The following is an 18,503-nucleotide window of genomic DNA, read 5'->3' as shown; positions in this document are numbered from 1 at the left end:
AATTCATTGGTCACTTCTCGTGATAAGCGAAAGTGCATTATGAAATCACTCTCAGTGTATAAATGTACAACATTTTCAATATAATTTAAAATTTTTACGTGATGTACTCTTTAAACAACTCCTAATACTGGCTCTAATAATTGTCCAATGTCTTCATCTAAAAAACAATGTTTTGAGGTTAGATTACATAGGTTAAATTACTTTAAACAGTGGTTAAATGTACTCACATGTAGTAAGTAAAAAATTATTTAACTATCTTACCATTATTTGCAGCAAATAAAACAGGTGGTTCAGGAACAATCTCGTCAAAATCCTCTTCATCGGATGACAAATCAGATTCAGACTCCGACTCCAAAATGTGATTAAGAATTTCTACATTTAATTCATTCATCATTTTGTGATAATTGTAACAATATAACCAATAATAAATTTTAAACAATAAAATTCCACTTTTTTATTAAAACTTTAAATATGAACACTATGCACAAATAGCTGTCGTATTTATAAACACTTGATGTTACACTTCGGCGTTCTCGTTGAAAAGCTTACACTTTACACTGAATTTACACGACGTTACCCCCACTCTCAAAAATTGGACGGAGTAAAAGTGTACACTATACACTTTTCGTGTAAGCAAGAAGAACAAACCTATTGTTTAACAGAGCAATTGTACTTAAAAATATCTGCAAACATTTTTAAAAAGGATGGAGAGATGTAAACTAAAATGTGAAAAACAAGTTATTATAAATAACGTAACAAAAATTAAAAACCATCAAAACTTTTAGAATTATATACCAACTGCGAAATATTGAATCCGCAAAATATATAAAAAAAACTAAGATCGACAAATGTAAGTATTGAAGGCTTGATCGACTAATATAATTTGCTGACGGTTTCTTAACTACGGAAAGGCATTCCGCCGTCAGGCCATCTGTCGGTGGGAGGTAATACTAAACACAAGCCAAGAAACTAACTATTATTTTTATTTTTATCGACAACAAGGGCTCTAAATCGAAGGATCGGGGGAAAATCTAGCCATATACATTCCCGTAAAAGTAGAACGTTCCATCTTGCACGGTTCAATTGTTATTAATTTTTTAATTTTCAAAATGTAATATTCGTTTTTAAGAATATTTGCAAACATAAATGGGTGTAACTCGGGCCTTCGGTGCGTGATGTCGTTGGCACTCGCGTTTGTGCAAAAGGATAAGCTTCTATCTCCAACAGTTCCTTTGTTATTAATTATTCAAATTATTTTTTCAAAAAGTAGTAACTATTTCTTTTTTTGCTTTTTGTCGACATCAGGGATTCTAACTCGGAGAATCGGAGGACGGCCTCGCCATCTACGTTCCTGCGAAAGTAGAACGTTCCATCTTGCGCGGTTTATTTGTTATTAATTTTTTAATTTTTAAAATGTAATATTCTTTTTTAACAATATTTGCAGACATAAATGGCTGCAACTCGGGCCTTAGGTGCGTGATGTTAACACTCACGTTTGTACAAAAGGACAAGCCTCCATCTTCAACGGTTCTTTTGTTATTAATTATTCAAACTATTTTTCAAATACATATACATATACATGTAGCGACTTATGAATAAATTCACCAGATCTTTTAAGAAAGTAATGTTTATTCATTGAAAGTATAAAGCGAAAGACAAAAAGAATTAATATATAACAAATAAATGAATGAATGTGTTGTTATGGAAATATTGATTTTTCTTAAAAACATTATGTTAATTAATGAATTGAAGTTATTACAAATGTATAAAGATGTAAAAAGTGTAAAAGTGCAGTGAAAAGTGTAAGGTGTAATAAAAGTGTAGAGTGTAAATAAAAGGTGTGGATGATAAATGCTACAGTACTCCCTCCCAAGTGACGATATTCGTTGCGAAATGGACTTTCTTCTTCTTTGGTGGGTAGGTACGTAGAGCTTTTCCAACAGTAGAAGAAGAAGAAGGAGGATTTGAAGTAGCAGAAACAGGAGCTGAAGTAGCAGGAACAGGAGCTGAAGATCTGGTAGAAAGTTCAGTAGAATCTGAAGTTCTAGGAATGAAGGCTGGCTTGAGACGTTCTGTCGAAATATTGACAACTCTTCCTGAAACGTTAACTGCAAATAAATGATCAGAGATACGTTTCTCAATAGGAAAAGGGCCAGAATAAGGAGGTTGTAGTGACTTCCTAACAGCATCTTCTCGAATCCAAACATGAGTACAATCAAAAAGATTCTTGTGAACGAAAGGTGATCTTTTGCAATGATGACTTGTAGGAGATGATCTGATATTCCTCATATGAATCCTGTGTTTTTCAAGAAAGATTTCAAGATCTGCAGGAAAATCTTCTTCAATGAAAAATTCTCCAGGAATACAAAGAGTGGATCCATAAAGAAGTTCTGCTGGTAAAGCTTTTAAATCTTCTTTGAAACACGAACGTAATCCCAAAAGAATTGAAGGTAACGATTCTATCCAGTTGGTTGTTTCGTGGCACATAATCGCTGCTTTCAAAGTTCTATGCCATCTTTCCAGAATTCCATTTGAAGCAGGATGATAAGCAGAAGTTCTAATTCTTTGACAGCCAATTAGGTTTGTTAAAGCTTTGAATAAAGCTGCTTCAAACTGAGGACCTTGATCTGTTGTAATGCTGATAGGAGAACCAAAACGTGCTACCCAATGTGAATAAAATGTTGTAGAAACAGTTTCAGCAGAAATCTCAGAAATAGGAACAGCTTCAGGCCATCTGGAAAAACGATCAATCATAGTAAGACAATAACGGTAATTTTGACAAATAGGAAGTGGTCCAACAATGTCTAAATGCACATGCTGAAAGCGTTGATCAGGAATTGCAATCTTAATTGGAGAATTCTTGGTGTGTCTTGAAATCTTCGCACGTTGACATGGAAGACAAGTTCGAGTCCATTCCTTCACATCTTTCTTCAAAGAAGGCCAAATGAATTTCAGTAGTAATTGTTTAGATGTCAATCTGCCGCTGGGGCGAGCGAGTCCATGAACAACATCAAAAATTCTCTTGCGTAAGAGTTTAGGAACATATGGACGAATTAATTCCGAAGAACAATCACAATAAATAGGTATGGTTGATCCTGAAAGAATAAGTTTCTTCAACAGAAGTGAAGAATTTGAAGAAAGTAAAACTTGAAGTTCTTCATCTTCTTTCTGATAATTAGCAAGTTTTTCTAAAGAAACTATAATAGACATTGAAATAGATTCAATTCTTGACAGAGCATCAGCAACTGAATTCATTTTTCCAGAAATATAGGTAATATTTGTAGAGAATTGAGCAATAAAGTCCAATTGTCTGATCTGTCTTGGTGACGCTTTATCCAATTTCTGACGGAAAGCAAAAATCAAAGGTTTATGATCAGTTCTGATAATCAGTTGTCTTCCTTCACCAAAATGCCTGAAATGTTTAATAGCCAAATAAATGCTAAGAAGTTCTCTATCATAAGTGCTATAATTTCTTTGAGCTTTGTCTAGTTTCTTTGAGAAAAATGTTATTGGTTTGATATCGTCGTCAATAGACTGTTCAAGTGATGCACCAACAGCAAAGTCAGAAGCATCACAAGTTAAAATAAGAGGAGCATGAGGAGCAGGATGAGAAAGGGTAGTAACTTGTAAAAGTTCTTCTTTACATGACTCGAAAGCTAATTCCGCTTCTTTAGTCCAAGAAATAATTCTTCTATCCCTCTTGCGACTGTCCTTTAAATATTCTGTTAACAGAGCTTGATGATTTGCAGCATCCTTGAGACAGCGACGATAATAATTGATAATTCCTAAGAATCTGCGTAATTCATGAAGTGTCTTAGGTTTAGGATAATCAATAATTGATTTCACTTTTTCGGATGTAGGTTTAACTCCTTGGTTAGAAACTAAGTAACCAAGAAAAGAAATCTCGCTTTGACCGAAAAGACATTTAGCGACATTGATTGTCATTCCAGTTTGTTGAAGACGATCAAAAATAATGCGTAAGTGAGCAATATGTTCTTTCTCGTCTTTAGAAGCGATAAGAATGTCATCAAGATAACAAAAGGCAAAACTCAAATCATTAAGTAAAGAGTTCATGAGCCGTTGAAAAGTTTGGGCTGCGTTTAGTAAACCGAAAGGCATTACGACAAATTCAAAAAGCCCAAATGGAGTAGTGACAGCTGTTTTGTGAATATCTTCTTTAGCGACGGGTACTTGATAGTACGCTTTAACTAAGTCGATTTTAGAAAAGATATTCTTACCAAAAAGTGAAAAAGAAAAATCTTGAATATGAGGTAAGGGATAACGATCCGGGATAGTCACTGAATTGAGTGCACGATAATCACCACACAGTCTCCAAGAATTTTGTTCCTTTTTAGGTACCATATGTAGAGGGGCTGCCCAGGAGCTGCTTGAAGGCCTGCAAATTCCTTGCTCCATCATAGATTTGAATTCTTCCTTGGCACATTTAAGTTTCTCAGGAGTAAGTCTTCTGGGAGTTGAAAATTTAGGAGAACCTTCCGTAAAGATATGATGCTCAACACCATGCGTTTTTACCGAGGAAATTGGAGAAAAACGGGTGAGTCCTGGAAATTCGGTTAAAAATTTATGGTACACAGAATCAGGAGATGTGGTAAAAATTGACAAATGCGCAACTTCTTGAATTTTTCCAGTATTCATAAGACCGGTAACGTTATCAATCAATTTCTTGTTTTTAATGTCAATCAGGAGATTAAAATGACAAAGGAAATCGGCGCCTAAAATAGGACGTTGAATATCCGCGACACAAAATTTCCATTTGAATTCTCTCCTAAGACCGAGGTTCAAAATTAAAGTTTTAGAACCGTAAGTACTAATTTGAGTACCATTTGCGGCAAAAAGTTTTAAATTAGTATGCCACGGCTTCAATAAAACTCTTTTAGGTAACAACGATATATCAGCGCCCGTATCGACAAGAAAATTCAAATTTGAATGTCTGTCGAAAATAATGAGGCGATTGTTAGAAACACCGTCGTAAGCAGCTTCAGTCTTAAACGGCGTTTTTAGTTTTCCTGTGAAGCCAAGAATGTTTTGGACATAGAACAAGGTAAAGTACATCGTTTAGCTTTATCACCAAACTTCTTATGGTAAAAGCAAATTGATGTATCTTTAATATCTTTATTTGATTTGTCTTTGTTACGCGATAACGATCTAAATCTTCTATTCTCTCTAGACCGGCTTTTGGAACGATCTCGACGACGAGAAACTTCAAGAGCTTCGATTCTTCGTAATAAATCCGCAAAATCCAAAGATTTATTATTTGCATTATTGGAAACTTCCGCGACTTGCAAACCGCCGTCCCGATCAGCAATTTTATCGGCTAATTCCGCAAGTTTAATAAGAGGAACATCTTCTACTACGGCTAAAGTCGTTTGAATTCTATGTGGTAAGCGTTGAAGCCAAATCATTTGCAAAACACTATCCGCTAAAGATCCTCCAGACAAATGACGAATTTCTCGAAGTAATTCCGAAGGCTTTTTATCATTAAGTTCAATTCCAGCTAATATTTGTCTCAAACGTTTTTCCTCTGAATCCGTAAAGCGATTTATTAATATTTTCTTTAAATAATTATATTTATCTGTTTCAGGTGGATTTTCAATGACTTCAGATATGTTTATTAAGGCTTGTTCATCAAGATGACGAATGACAGAAATATATTTAATATCATCTGATCGAATTCGATAAACCGTAAACTCACTTTCAATAGAAGCAAACCAGAGTTTAGGTTGCTTATGCCAGAAAGTCGGTAGTTTTAATAAATGAAACTCATTTGAGTGAATTTGTAACATAGGATCACTCACCTAATGTCCAGTTTGAGAAGGTAAAATATTAATATTATCTGATCCAACCTGATTTGATCCGCTCGCCTAATCCATATCAATCTGTGTATCCGTACAGAGTCTAACTGGTGATCTATCGATTGGCATTTTCCTCTTGTTCCAGGAATCCGATAAAATGATTTGAGAATTTCCGTGAAGGACTAATCCGCCTCTAATGTTTCAAAGATCCGGAGAATGAATCTCTTAAAATCAGAATATCCAGCAATTCCTCCAAGCGATGATAATATTTCGCAGACGTCAAATACGACGATCACTTGACACTTATTCCGCATCAGCTTTTAAAATGCGTCGGCTTTAATATCACGTCGGGGTCACCAAAAATGTAGCGACTTATGAATAAATTCACCAGATCTTTTAAGAAAGTAATGTTTGTTCATTGAAAGTATAAAGTGAAAGACAAAAAGAATTAATATATAACAAATAAATGAATGAATGTGTTGTTATGGAAATATTGATTTTTCTTAAAAACATTATGTTAATTAATGAATTGAAGTTATTACAAATGTATAAAGATGTAAAAAGTGTAAAAGTGCAGTGAAAAGTGTAAGGTATAATAAAAGTGTAGAGTGTAAATGAAAGGTGTGGATGATGAATGCTACATACAAGGTTTGTCAAAAGTATGGGTACTTCTGAATATCTCGTGAGGATGACGTTTTTAAAAAAATGTTAAAAATCAAATTGAATGCTTAAAACGTCGCTAGTGATATTTAAAATAGGAACGATATATTAAATTTGACCCAAACTACACAAAGAAAATTTTTATTTTATTTCCACAACGTTTCGACCATTTGTTTTTGGTCCTTTTCAAGTGAGAAACTAGAATGATACAATTAATTAAGATTAATAAAGATAAACATTTTGATGTTAAACGCAAGAATTAAAATTTACATACTTTCTTAATAAAAGCGCAGTTAGGTGACACTGTTGTCATCATTAAACAATGTAATTATATCGGAACTTTAAAACATTTGAAAAAACTTTTGAAAGAACTTTTGAAAGAAAGAAACCGCATTTTGTCGTTATAATGGAGGATCGTCAAAAACTGAGTATGTAGAGTTTATACGACCTTTATAATTTTGTCATAGATGTTGTTTAAACTCTCTTCTATCTTGTTTAAGATAGATTACCTAACGACAATAGAACTAATGTTGTGTATAAAATTGACTGTAAAAATTGTGATTCTTCATATATCGGTCAAACAAAAAGACATTTGCGTACTCGTATAAAAGAACATTTTAACAATATAAAATTACATGTAACAAATCATTCGGTCATAAGCAAACATAGACAAGAGTTGGGACATGAATTTGATTGGGTATCACCCGTTATATTACATAATAAAAAACATGTTAAAAAGAGAGAAATCGCAGAGATGTTTTTTATCAAAAAAGTTAATAATACAGTTAACCTACATAAAGACACAGAGAATTTAAACAACATTAATGACATAATTATAAAAATCATAAACTCTACATACTCAGTTTTTGACGATCCATCATAACGATAAGATGCAGTTTTTTTCTTTCAAAAGTTTCTTCAAATGTTTTAAAAATTCAGATATAATCACATTGTTTAATAATGACAACAAAGTCAACTAACTGCGCTTTTATTAAGAAAGTATGTAAATTTTAATTCTTGCGTTTAACATCAAAATGTTTATCTTTATTAATTTTAATTGTATCATTCTAATTTCTCATACTTCCTATGTTAAATACAAAAGTTTTAGAATTTGAACGTGCGCACTTGATGGTGCTCTTGAACTTGATCTTGAGGTCAAATTAAGAGGTCAAATCAAAGACAACTTGATTTATTTTAATAGGACTATCTATTTTTGATATCAGAATTGGAAAGAACGGAAATGTCACGTTGAAACATGTGGTCATAAAGAAGGATTAAAATGACCTTCGGGAGTTATTTCAAGGCCAAAATAATTTTTTTGCAAAGCAATTGGAGTCGGTTTCTAAAAAAATAAAAATGGTTGCATGAGTGTTTTAGCGTACAAAAGAGATATCTGGTGATGAGATAATTTGACCTTTACACGAGGATCAAATATAGAGGATAGAGGTCAAATTATAAGAGTGTCCTCATCGTCAAGTATCTTATTTTGAATCCTACAACTTTTGCAGGAAACATTTTTCTCTTAAGTGATTTATTTTTGAAATATTTGGCCGTTCCGAAACTTTGGGGACACTCTTAATCGAAAGACGAGAAGACAGACCGGATAGAAAGCGAAAGTCTAACGGTAGAAAAAGCGTCGACTTCAAGAATACGCTGCCGACAATAAAGATAGAAAACGCGAGAATTAATTTTAAACGAACAGTCCGATACCTTAGAGTTATTTTCGACCACAAGATGAGAGTTAAAATGGATTGCCAAAAATTAAGTAACAGCCGTCGAGTCACTATTCCAAAAACTAGGTAGAGTCGCGCGAGCCAAGTGGAGACTTAAATACGACGCGTTAAATGTTATATACCGTGGAGCCTTTGTACCAAAAATAACGTACACCGTCGCAAGTTGGGCGGATTTATGCACAAAACGGGACATCAAAACTTTGAAAGCGGCGCAGCGGAGAGCGCTAATATCGATTATTAAAGCATATCGGACAGCATTCTTCGAATCACTTTGCGTAGTAGCAGGAGCAATGCCGGTTGACATTCTACTAAAAGAATACGCGACGCGATACCACGCGCGGAAAGGTCAGGCAATAAATTTCGGGAACGTTGAAATACCCGCGGAAACCAAGAAAAGAATAGCAATAAGTATTATTCAGGATGAGGCAATACTAAACATGTGGCAGACAGAGTGGGAATCTTTAAACAATGATCGTACCACTTTCGTCTTCTTCAATAATGTGCGGAACAGAATAGTCGCACAAACGCTCCAAACTGATTACTGGGTCACACAGGTCTTCACCCGACACGGAAATTTCAGAATCACGCACATCGGGTCCTAATGGCGTAAGTGCGGTCCCTAGGAGGAAAATCAGCTGGAGAAGCAGGAGGGCTCGCTCGTTGTGGCTAAATTGTCCATTCTGCGTACGCCCGTAGGCGCTGCTGGATTTTTCTATCGTCCATTTTCGAGGCGGTTCCGGTGACGGTAGGTAGCAGTTGTGGCGTATGCCCGCATGGGCGAGGTAGCCGAAGCTCGTCGCCTTCGCGGCAGCAACTTTTACAATAACTGTCTTAAACGGTCCCGCCGGGGTACCGGCCGATTCTCCGGAGTAAGGTCGCCTTCATAGAAGGGTCTGTTAGAGTTAACAAAGTATTTCCTCTCTACTCGTGGGATTAAAATGAGTTATGATAAAATGCCTAATATAGTTTTAAGTAAAAATATAAATAAAATTAAAAGAACTTTATTGACCACCACTGGCCAAGAGTAATAATTCTTTTATTGCAAAAGAAACAACGTTTCGACCCTAAATTGCGTCCTCTTTAGGCTACAAAAATTAATTACAATACAGTGTAAGTAAGAGACAAGGTTGAAAGTAATAACAAAATAAAACGTCTAATTTATAATTATAATAACAATGATAAATTATTAAATTAAGGCCATGTGTAACGAGCAATACGATATTATTTTATTATTGAGAAGAAAATTCTTAATTTGAAATAATAATTATACAAACGTTTCGAGCTCTACTTGCTCCTCTTCAGTGCGCAAAAAAATAGTGCAAAAAAGTCAGTTCAGTAGCAAAAAAACAATGGTCAGTTTAACAACAATAGAAAAAAAGAAATTGCAGAAGATAATAGCAAGAAAAAATTTTTCGTCATTCCATACATTAATAACATTTCTGAGACAATAGCATCGACAATAAAAAAATCAGATTTTAGAGTAGGATACCGTTGTCTAAATAATCTTAACAAATTAATTAAAGTCCACAAGGACAAAAACGTGCATAACAATAATAATAATGTTGTCTACAAAATTAATTGTAAGGATTGTGAAGCTTCGTATGTTGGGCAAACCAAAAGAAAATTACGCACTAGACTAAAAGAGCATATGAATAATATTAAATTTGATTCCTCCAAGCATTCTGTGGTCTCTGAACATATTATGGATAAAAAACATGCTTTTGATTGGGATAACGTTAAAATACTTGATATTGAATCTAATTATTATAAAAGACTTATCTCGGAAATGATACACATCAAGGAACAAAGGCATGGTATAAATAATAACACAGACACCGAATTGCTTAACAACGCGTATTTCGACATTCTAGAAGAAATATCGAATTTTTAGACTTATGTAAATGTTTATTTTGTGAGATCTGACACCTATTTATTCGACTTTTTAAAAGACTAGACAACAGTCAAGTACTAACAATAAGGCCAACAACAATTAGAAGCAAATAAAAATTCTTTAATAGTGAAAAAGTGAAGTGCATTCATTCAATCATCCCGATTCAAGCCCTGACGCCCCGGATCCTCATCCTAATTTAGCGCGACTCCTTGTGCCTTACCCGGGGCACACAACAATGGATATTACAAATTATAATATTATAATTATAAAGCAATGCAAAATTAATACCTAATCAAAACATCACATACCAATGCTCAAGCTCGTATGACAATAAAAACAATGATAAATTATTAAATTAAGGATAAATTAAGGATAAATTATTAAAAACAATTAGAAGCAACGTCATCTCAAGTTATTCGGAACAATTTGTAAGCATAAAGGTTCAATATTTTAGTAGTTAGTTTAATTTATAATTTTTAATCTTTTTTTCACATACACATTAGTGGAATCCTATTTTACAATTGAATAAATTCTTTAAATTCAATTAACAAATATCAAATAATTTGGAGAGGATGAACATAATCATTGCCAGATCGAGGGACTTTCGTCAAATAACGATAAGTGGTTCATTTGGAGTAATGTATAAGTGTCACTCCAAGTTTTTATTAATAATTCTAATATATTTTATGAATAACCGGACGAATCATTCTGCTTCTAATTGGGTTCTTACTTTGTTGAACTATTTTAATGGTCTCAATTCATTGTAAATATATTTTGCGTTTTAACTATGACTCAACTATATAACTTATATTGACTATGTATTGCGGATTTTTTATTAGAATTTTATGTATTTATTTATTATCGTTATTTATTATCACTATTTTTTTGCGCACTGAAGAGGAGCAAGTAGAGCTCGAAACGTTTGTATAATTATTATTTCAAATTAAGAATTTTCTTCTCAATAATAAAATAATATCGTATTGCTCGTTACACATGGCCTTAATTTAATAATTTATCATTGTTTTTATTGTCATACGAGCTTGAGCATTGGTATGTGATGTTTTGATTAGGTATTAATTTTGCATTGCTTTATAATTATAATATTATAATTTGTAATATCCATTGTTGTGTGCCCCGGGTAAGGCACAAGGAGTCGCGCTAAATTAGGATGAGGATCCGGGGCGTCAGGGCTTGAATCGGGATGATTGAATGAATGCACTTCACTTTTTCACTATTAAAGAATTTTTATTTGAATTAACTACTTGACGTTTTCTTTATTTCCACTAGTTAACTATGACTTCGTGAATCGCGCGCGCGACTGCGATAAGATGTTATAGATCGCACGCGGTTAGCGAGGTTACTCTAAATTAACGACTCGAGAGCGACTCCTGAACGCGTCTCCTGCTCCGTTTTTATAGTCTTGCTTTTTGGAAGTTCTTTGATCGGAAAGGGTGCCTGGCAACAGGTCAAGGACCTAGGTGCAAGCGAAGTAAATTCCAAGTCCTTCCGCTTTGCTTGCACATTGGGCAATTTCGGTTCTGCGTGTGTCTCGCAGCGTATGCGTTTTTACGCGGTCAGTGCTCGTCGTCAAGCGGATGTAATATGAGTAATTATACCTTAATAGTTATAGTTTTTAGAGATATAACACCATTATTTAATGTAGAATGGTAAAAACTATACGCTCGTGATGTCAATTTATAGTATAAGATCAAAATTTAAAAAACTTGACATAATATAATTAATATCCTAATGAAAAGTAGTACTCCTTTTGATAAGTAACGTTAGATTAACCGAACACAGATTAGCCAACAACAAGTCAAAAACATTGTTAAGAGAGAAATAAAAGTCGATTAAATAAGATAAAATAATCAACACAACTAAAATAATACAACTAAAACCTCCGTAAACAGAAAATAAAACGTATATACATAGTAAATAAAAATGATATTAAAATGGAATTATTATAGGTAAAATATAAATAATATAATGCGTTAGGACTAAAATAAATTAAGAATAGTGTCATAAATCAAATTTAAATGTTCGTGTCCCTTTGCAAATTTATGGAATTTTTTTGTTTCTTAATAAAAATCATTTCACTTATTTCTTTCTTTTTTACGTTAGCTTTGTTATGTAGGATGGAAACATTAGTCCAAATCATGGTTAAGCGACACTCTATGTTTATTAATGACAGAATAATTAGTTTCATTCTCCAGTTTTTGGTCGAATTAAATGCATCTCATTATTTGTCGAAATTTGTCACTAACGATCAACAATTATTTGTAAAGAATTAGTTTTATGTTTTTTGATGTTAGAGTTATGTTTTTTTATGCGCGTATCCAGATGACGTTTGATTTTCCCAATATAACAGGAATTGCAATTATTACAAGAAGTATACAGTGGAACCTCTCTCAGTTGGATTGATGCGGAGACAAACCCGACTGCGAGAGGTATCCAATAGCATGCTAGAAAGCGGTCACGATGGACTTAGCCTCTTTCCTTCTCTGTCTTCGACACAGTGCCGTGCAGTGCTCAAGTATGGAGGACGGAATCCTTACATATTTTACGAAGTGAGTGTATATTTATAATTTTGTCGCATAGCAATTGCAAAAATAATGCGACATAAGCATGCGTATGTGATCACACAACATGTATATATTACCACATGCGCATCCTCATATCGCTGCCTTTCGTCCCGTGCATTGACAGATTTCCTAAACTCGTTATTTTGTTTCAGGACAATTTCATGCAAAAACGCGTCGATTAAGCATTTACATAAATACAGTGAGATAGACAAAGTCAAGAAAAAATACCGGCGATTAGAAATTTCTAAAAAAATAGCAATATTGAGTTGCTTGGAAAAAGGTGAATCCGTTGCAAAATTGGCAGCTAAGTACAACGTCGCACATTCTACGATATGGTTAATCAAAAAGAAGAAAAATGACCTTTATAAATATGCAAGTTTAGTAAAGGATAATGACGGTTCTTTAAAGAAAAAAGTAATAAACTATGTAGAACATCAGCTTCTGAATAAAGCGTTATTTATGTGGTTTCAACAACGGCGTTTACTAGAAGAACCAATCTCGGGTCCACTTCTAAAAAAAAAGCAATTATCCTCAATCAAAAATTGAATGGCCCTGATCACTTCAAAGGAAGTAACGGTTAGCTGTGGAGGTAAAAAATTTATGTCTATTACGTATATATTATTTATATATTATGTACATAAATATGTATGTATACATATTTATGTACATAATATATAAATAATATAATATAAATATAAATAATATATAAAATACATAAATATGTATGTATACATATGTATGTATACATATTTATGTATATATTATGACAGATTTAAACAACGACATGATATTCGCGAGCTCAGCGTTCAAAAAGAAAGTCTGTTTAGTGATAACGAAGTTGCACAATTATTTTTTGCACAGTTTTCTGCGGAAATGAAAGAAGAAGAATACGACTCTAAAAATATATACAATGCGGACGAGAGTAGTTTGTTATGGAAAAATTTGCCAAGGAAAACTCTCGCAAGTCGTTCAGAGCAAACTGCCCCGGGACGAAAAGTACTAAAAGATCGAGTGACTTTCATGCTATGTACAAATGCCACAGGATCGCACAAGCTCAAAATTATGGTTATCGGAAAATACAAACAGCCTTGCTGCTTCAAAAACGTGACTAATTTACCAGTTTTTTATAAAAATCAGAAGAGTAGCTGGATGGACGTCGAAATTTTCGAACAGTGGTTCCTAGAGTGTTTCATACCAAAAGTGGAAAAGGAACACAAACGTATGAAAAGAGAAGGAAAAGTCATACTTTTTGTTGACAATGCTCCATGTCATAAACTTTCAGCTCGATGTATTACAGAGAATCCGCATTTTGTCATCAATTTTTTTCCTCCGAATGTAACAGCAATCATTCAGCCAATGGATCAAGGCGTCATTGAAAAATTGAAAAGAATGTAAGTAGTGATATAAGGCTGGTTCTAACTCTGGGCCTCTGAGCGGGGTGCGGGGCGAGGGGATATCCTAAGGGTGGGGGAATGACGTCACACTGGGCAGGGATTTATGACGTCAAGCTGGGCAGGGGTTTATGACTGCCCAAATTTAAAAAAGGGGCACTCCAATATTCATAAAATCCTTTTTTTGGTGCATTTTATTGTTCCGACATACGGAAGGGAATTGAGATTTTAGGGCCAACGTTGCGACGAACTATCAAAATGTTATTTATAGGCGGTACGAGTGTAAAAGCGCTGACGTTCGGCAGCTTTGTATCCTCGCGAAAAATCTTCCATAAACGGAAGAGAAACATTTTCCTTTTTTTTTTTTTACAACACATCGGCGCCAACGTTCGGCTGCCTTACTCCTCCACACATAAAACGGCATGGGAAACTATTTTTTGGGATACACCAAATGCTAAAAAAGAATACAGAATTAGATGAAATATATATAAGGAGGATGAGAGCGCGTCAAGCCATAGTACGATTTTGAAAATGCATAGATGCAGTGGTGCAAAAGTTTAGTGATTACTTTCTTGCGTCAGTGGCATAATAGTGATTAAAAAGAAAAGAACATTGAAAACGCGGAGCATATTGAGCGCAATTTATTGGAGCGGTCCCACCAAATCGCCACCTTGGGCAAATTTTTAGAATGGTTGCAACAGTGCGACGAATTTATCGCACAGCTTGAAGAATGCAACCGTGTCAAGCGTCCGCGACTCTCAATCGGACATAGACAATCTATGGTGGCTACAATAGTGCGACTCGAGGGTGTAAAGGTACGCTTGCAGAGACAATATATGTGTATTGGTGGTGAATACAGTGGCGGTGGCAATATCGACGGCAACAATAACGTGCAAAGACTCGTTTGGCGCGAAATTGATACGGCGTTCGAGAGTCGTATACTGACCGGTGCAATAATTAATACAAACTACATCAAACCGCGACAATTTTTAGAAAATGCTAAAAACATTGTAATTGAGAATGTGCAAAATATGTTGCAGAGACACATCAGTGTGAAGGTGAACACTATATTTAATGGTGAGTTTGTATCTGATAACCGTGATAACCGTGCCAATAAAAGCGTCAATGCGATAAACTTTGAACTCTTTCGCACGTCTGATTTACGCGAGTGGTACGAGCGCCGCGTTATCGAGCCCACGCTAGCATCGCTAGAAGAGTTTCAGGAACGCGATAGCGGTTGAGCATTGTCGCGAATAATAGATTTAACTGTAAATATAAATAAATACAATCCAATGCGCGCGGGATGTCGTATCAAATTACCGCGAGAAATTGTGACAAAGAGAGCGGTGGTTAATGCGCAATCAGCGGACAATGCGTGTTTCGCATGGTCAGTGGTGGCCGCTCTTTACCCTGCTGAAAGAAAGCACGAGTCGAGAATCCTCTTATCCACATTACACAACAGTGCTGAATCTCCAGAACATTGAGTTTCCAGTGACTATAAATCAAATTAAAAAGTTTGAACTTGCAAACAACATCTCCGTGAATGTGTACAGCATCGAGAACAACATTGTCCCGCTACGTCTTTCAGAGAAAAAAAGACAGACACGTCAATTTGCTGTACGTGCAAGACGAAAACAGCGTTGGACATTTCGCTTGGATAAAGAATTTATCTCGACTTGTCAGTGCGCAACTGAGTAAAAAGAAATGTAGAAGATATATCTGTGATCGGTACGTATATATTTATTAAACTAAAATTTAAAAAATAATTTTAATTAAAATTATAATTTTTTATTTTACAGATGTTTACACTATTTCAATTCGGAAGACAAGTTGCAGACGCATACTGTAGACTGTGGAAAATTAAATGACTGCGCTATCCGATTACCGAGCGATAAGGACAAGTGGCTTAGCTTCAACAACTACAACAGAAAGGAGCGGCTTCCGTTTGTGGTGTACGCCGATTTGGAATGCGTTTTGAAAAAGATGGAACAAGAAAAAATATTTAACGTATAAAACGGGCAACAAGAGCCAAATCGCGGATGACAATGCGTTATCCTAACGAAACTAAATAATTTTTCGTTAGAATTAAATACCGGTGCACAAGGCACCAAATTTTTACTTGGACACGGCCAAGATTTTAAATATGAAATAATCTCATATTTTGAGATTTAATTTCAATACCCCTTTTAACCCCCCTACGGAAAATAAATAAATGAATGCAAGAGAAAAATATAGATCCGAAAATCGTTGAATCGGGAATCGAACCCGAGACCTTTCGCTTGCCGGGCGACTGCTCTTCCAGCTGAGCTATTCAGATCCTTTCGATTCTATACTTTTCTCTGTTATATATATTAAGCAGTCGCCCGGCAAGCGAAAGGTCTCGGGTTCGATTCCCGATTCAGCGATTTTCGGATCTATATTTTTCTCTTGCATTCATTTATTTATTTTCCGTAGGGGGGTTAAAAGGGGTATTGAAATTAAATCTCAAAATATGAGATTATTTCATATTTAAAATCTTGGCCGTGTCCAAGTAAAAATTTGGTGCCTTGTGCACCGGTATTTAATTCTAACGAAAAATTATTTAGTTTCGTTAGGATAACGCATTGTCATCCGCGATTTGGCTCTTGTTGCCCGTCTTATACGTTAAATTTATATTTATATTACAGAGCCTTGTTAAAACTCTTATAAAGAAAAAATATATCAGCATCATCAAGTATTTAGCCTAGCTTATTATGTACATTGCTCGTACGACAATTCATTATCTATATATAATTCCTGCCGTAGTGTCGATTGCGTGGCGTGGTTTGCCGAAGAACTAAAAAATTTAGCAATACGTGTAAAAAATATTTTAAGTACAAACGTCCCCATGGTAAATTTAACATCTGACGAGTGGGAAAAACTTCGCAGCGCAACGCATTGTCATATATGCGAAAAACTGTTTGAGCAAGACGATGCACGCGTTCGCGATCATTGCCATCTCACCGGATGGTACAGAGGTCCCGCACACTTAAATTGCAGTTTAAATTATAAATAATCTTTTTGTATTCCGATAGTTTTTCATAATCTGTCCGGTTACGACGCGCATTTCATTATCGAGGACTAAGCCACAGCGTTCAAAGGGGGAATCGAATTACTTCCAATAACGAAAGAAAAATACATTTCATTCTCGAAAACTGTTAAATTGACGCAAGACAACAATTCAAAAAATCATATTAAATTACGTTTCATAGACTCATATAAATTTCTCAGTGCTAGTCTTGACAAATTGGCATCTTTTCTGAATAAAGACAAATTCAAAATTTTACAATCACAGTTTCAAAATTTATCTAGTGAAAAATTCAATCTTTTGACACGGAAAGGCGTCTTTCCATATAAATATATAGACTGTATCGACAAATTGCAAGATGCATGTTTACCACCGCGCGAATCATTTTACAGTTCTTTAATCGATGAAAAAGTATCCGAGAGTGATTATGCGCACGCCGAGAACGTATGGAACCGATTCTCCCTTCGAACGCTAGGTGAATATAGTGATTTATATTTAATAATTAATGTCTTGTTATTGGCAGACATATTTGAAAATTTTCGCGACAGTTGCATAAAGAGTTATGGGCTTGACTCTACGTATTACTATACTCTTCCGGGATATACATGGGACGCCATGTTAAAATATACAAATATAAAATTAAAATTATTTATAGACATTGTTCGCGAGCGGACTTGAAGCGTGAGTGAAGCGCAGAGAGGAGAGAAAATTTTGTTGGAGATAGATCGGGCGACACTATAAATAAATAGAGTCGGTTTCTAGAGAACTTGCACTTTTATTGATAGAACTCGAATAAAACAAGCGATAATCACAATTATTTCGATTCCGGATTTTATAATTATTATGTCCCGACGCCTTTCACTTGCGAAAATCGTATAAGAATTCAAATCGATGTCCAAATAATAGCCGTGTCCGTAATAATTTTCGCGTTTAAAGATTCTCGGTTATTTTGTCGTTTGTCGAAAGGCGACTGACTGACCGCGCTCGACTTTGCGCCTTATAATGACATTGATCCTTTTAGAAAGATCCGGCGGGAAAACAACTCCGACAACAAATTCTGTTATTAGAGTCTTTCTAGAAGGAACGAAAAGGTATGTTTAAAACAAATATTTTTCACGGCTGGCGGTACACATTGGCCCGAACGGACGCGTTCGCTGGCCGTGGCGTGGCGGCTTAGTGACAGCCGTCTCTCTCTTTCCCGCTAGCGCGTATCGGCTCGCAGCTAGAGCGGGAAAGAGAGAGAGACACTATTTAGCGCTTCTTTTCCTGATTTCGCGCTAATCATAACAGACATTGACATGGTTATGTTTATCGAACGGGGTATACGCGGCGGTCTTAGTCAATGTTCAGGTATACGCACATGCTAATAACAAGTACATGCAATCGT

At 35.1% G+C, this 18,503-nt stretch overlaps 1 long non-coding RNA gene and 1 pseudogene across 2 annotated transcripts; both read left to right on the top strand.

The window, feature by feature from the left end:
• The first annotated feature begins 4,483 nt into the window (after nt 1-4,483).
• Nucleotides 4,484-5,371, top strand: LOC146721666 (uncharacterized). 2 transcript variants are annotated; one of them, XR_014925576.1, is made up of 4 exons: nt 4,484-4,555; nt 4,705-4,821; nt 4,899-5,062; nt 5,189-5,371. It is a non-coding gene; the product is annotated as an uncharacterized LOC146721666 (long non-coding RNA). The 2 variants fall into 2 exon arrangements; XR_014925577.1 differs by having other exon boundaries at nt 4,650-4,821.
• Nucleotides 5,372-15,340: 9,969 nt separating this feature from the next.
• Nucleotides 15,341-16,083, top strand: LOC114941312 (uncharacterized; annotated as a pseudogene).
• The last annotated feature ends 2,420 nt before the right edge of the window (nt 16,084-18,503 follow it).

Source organism: Nylanderia fulva, unplaced genomic scaffold, assembly GCF_048542155.1.
Source record: "Nylanderia fulva isolate GAGA-0341 unplaced genomic scaffold, ASM4854215v1 Scaffold432, whole genome shotgun sequence".
Taxonomy (NCBI): Eukaryota; Metazoa; Arthropoda; class Insecta; order Hymenoptera; family Formicidae; genus Nylanderia; species Nylanderia fulva.
Note: the sequence above shows the minus strand (reverse complement) of the source record. Positions and strands in the feature narration are given on the sequence as shown.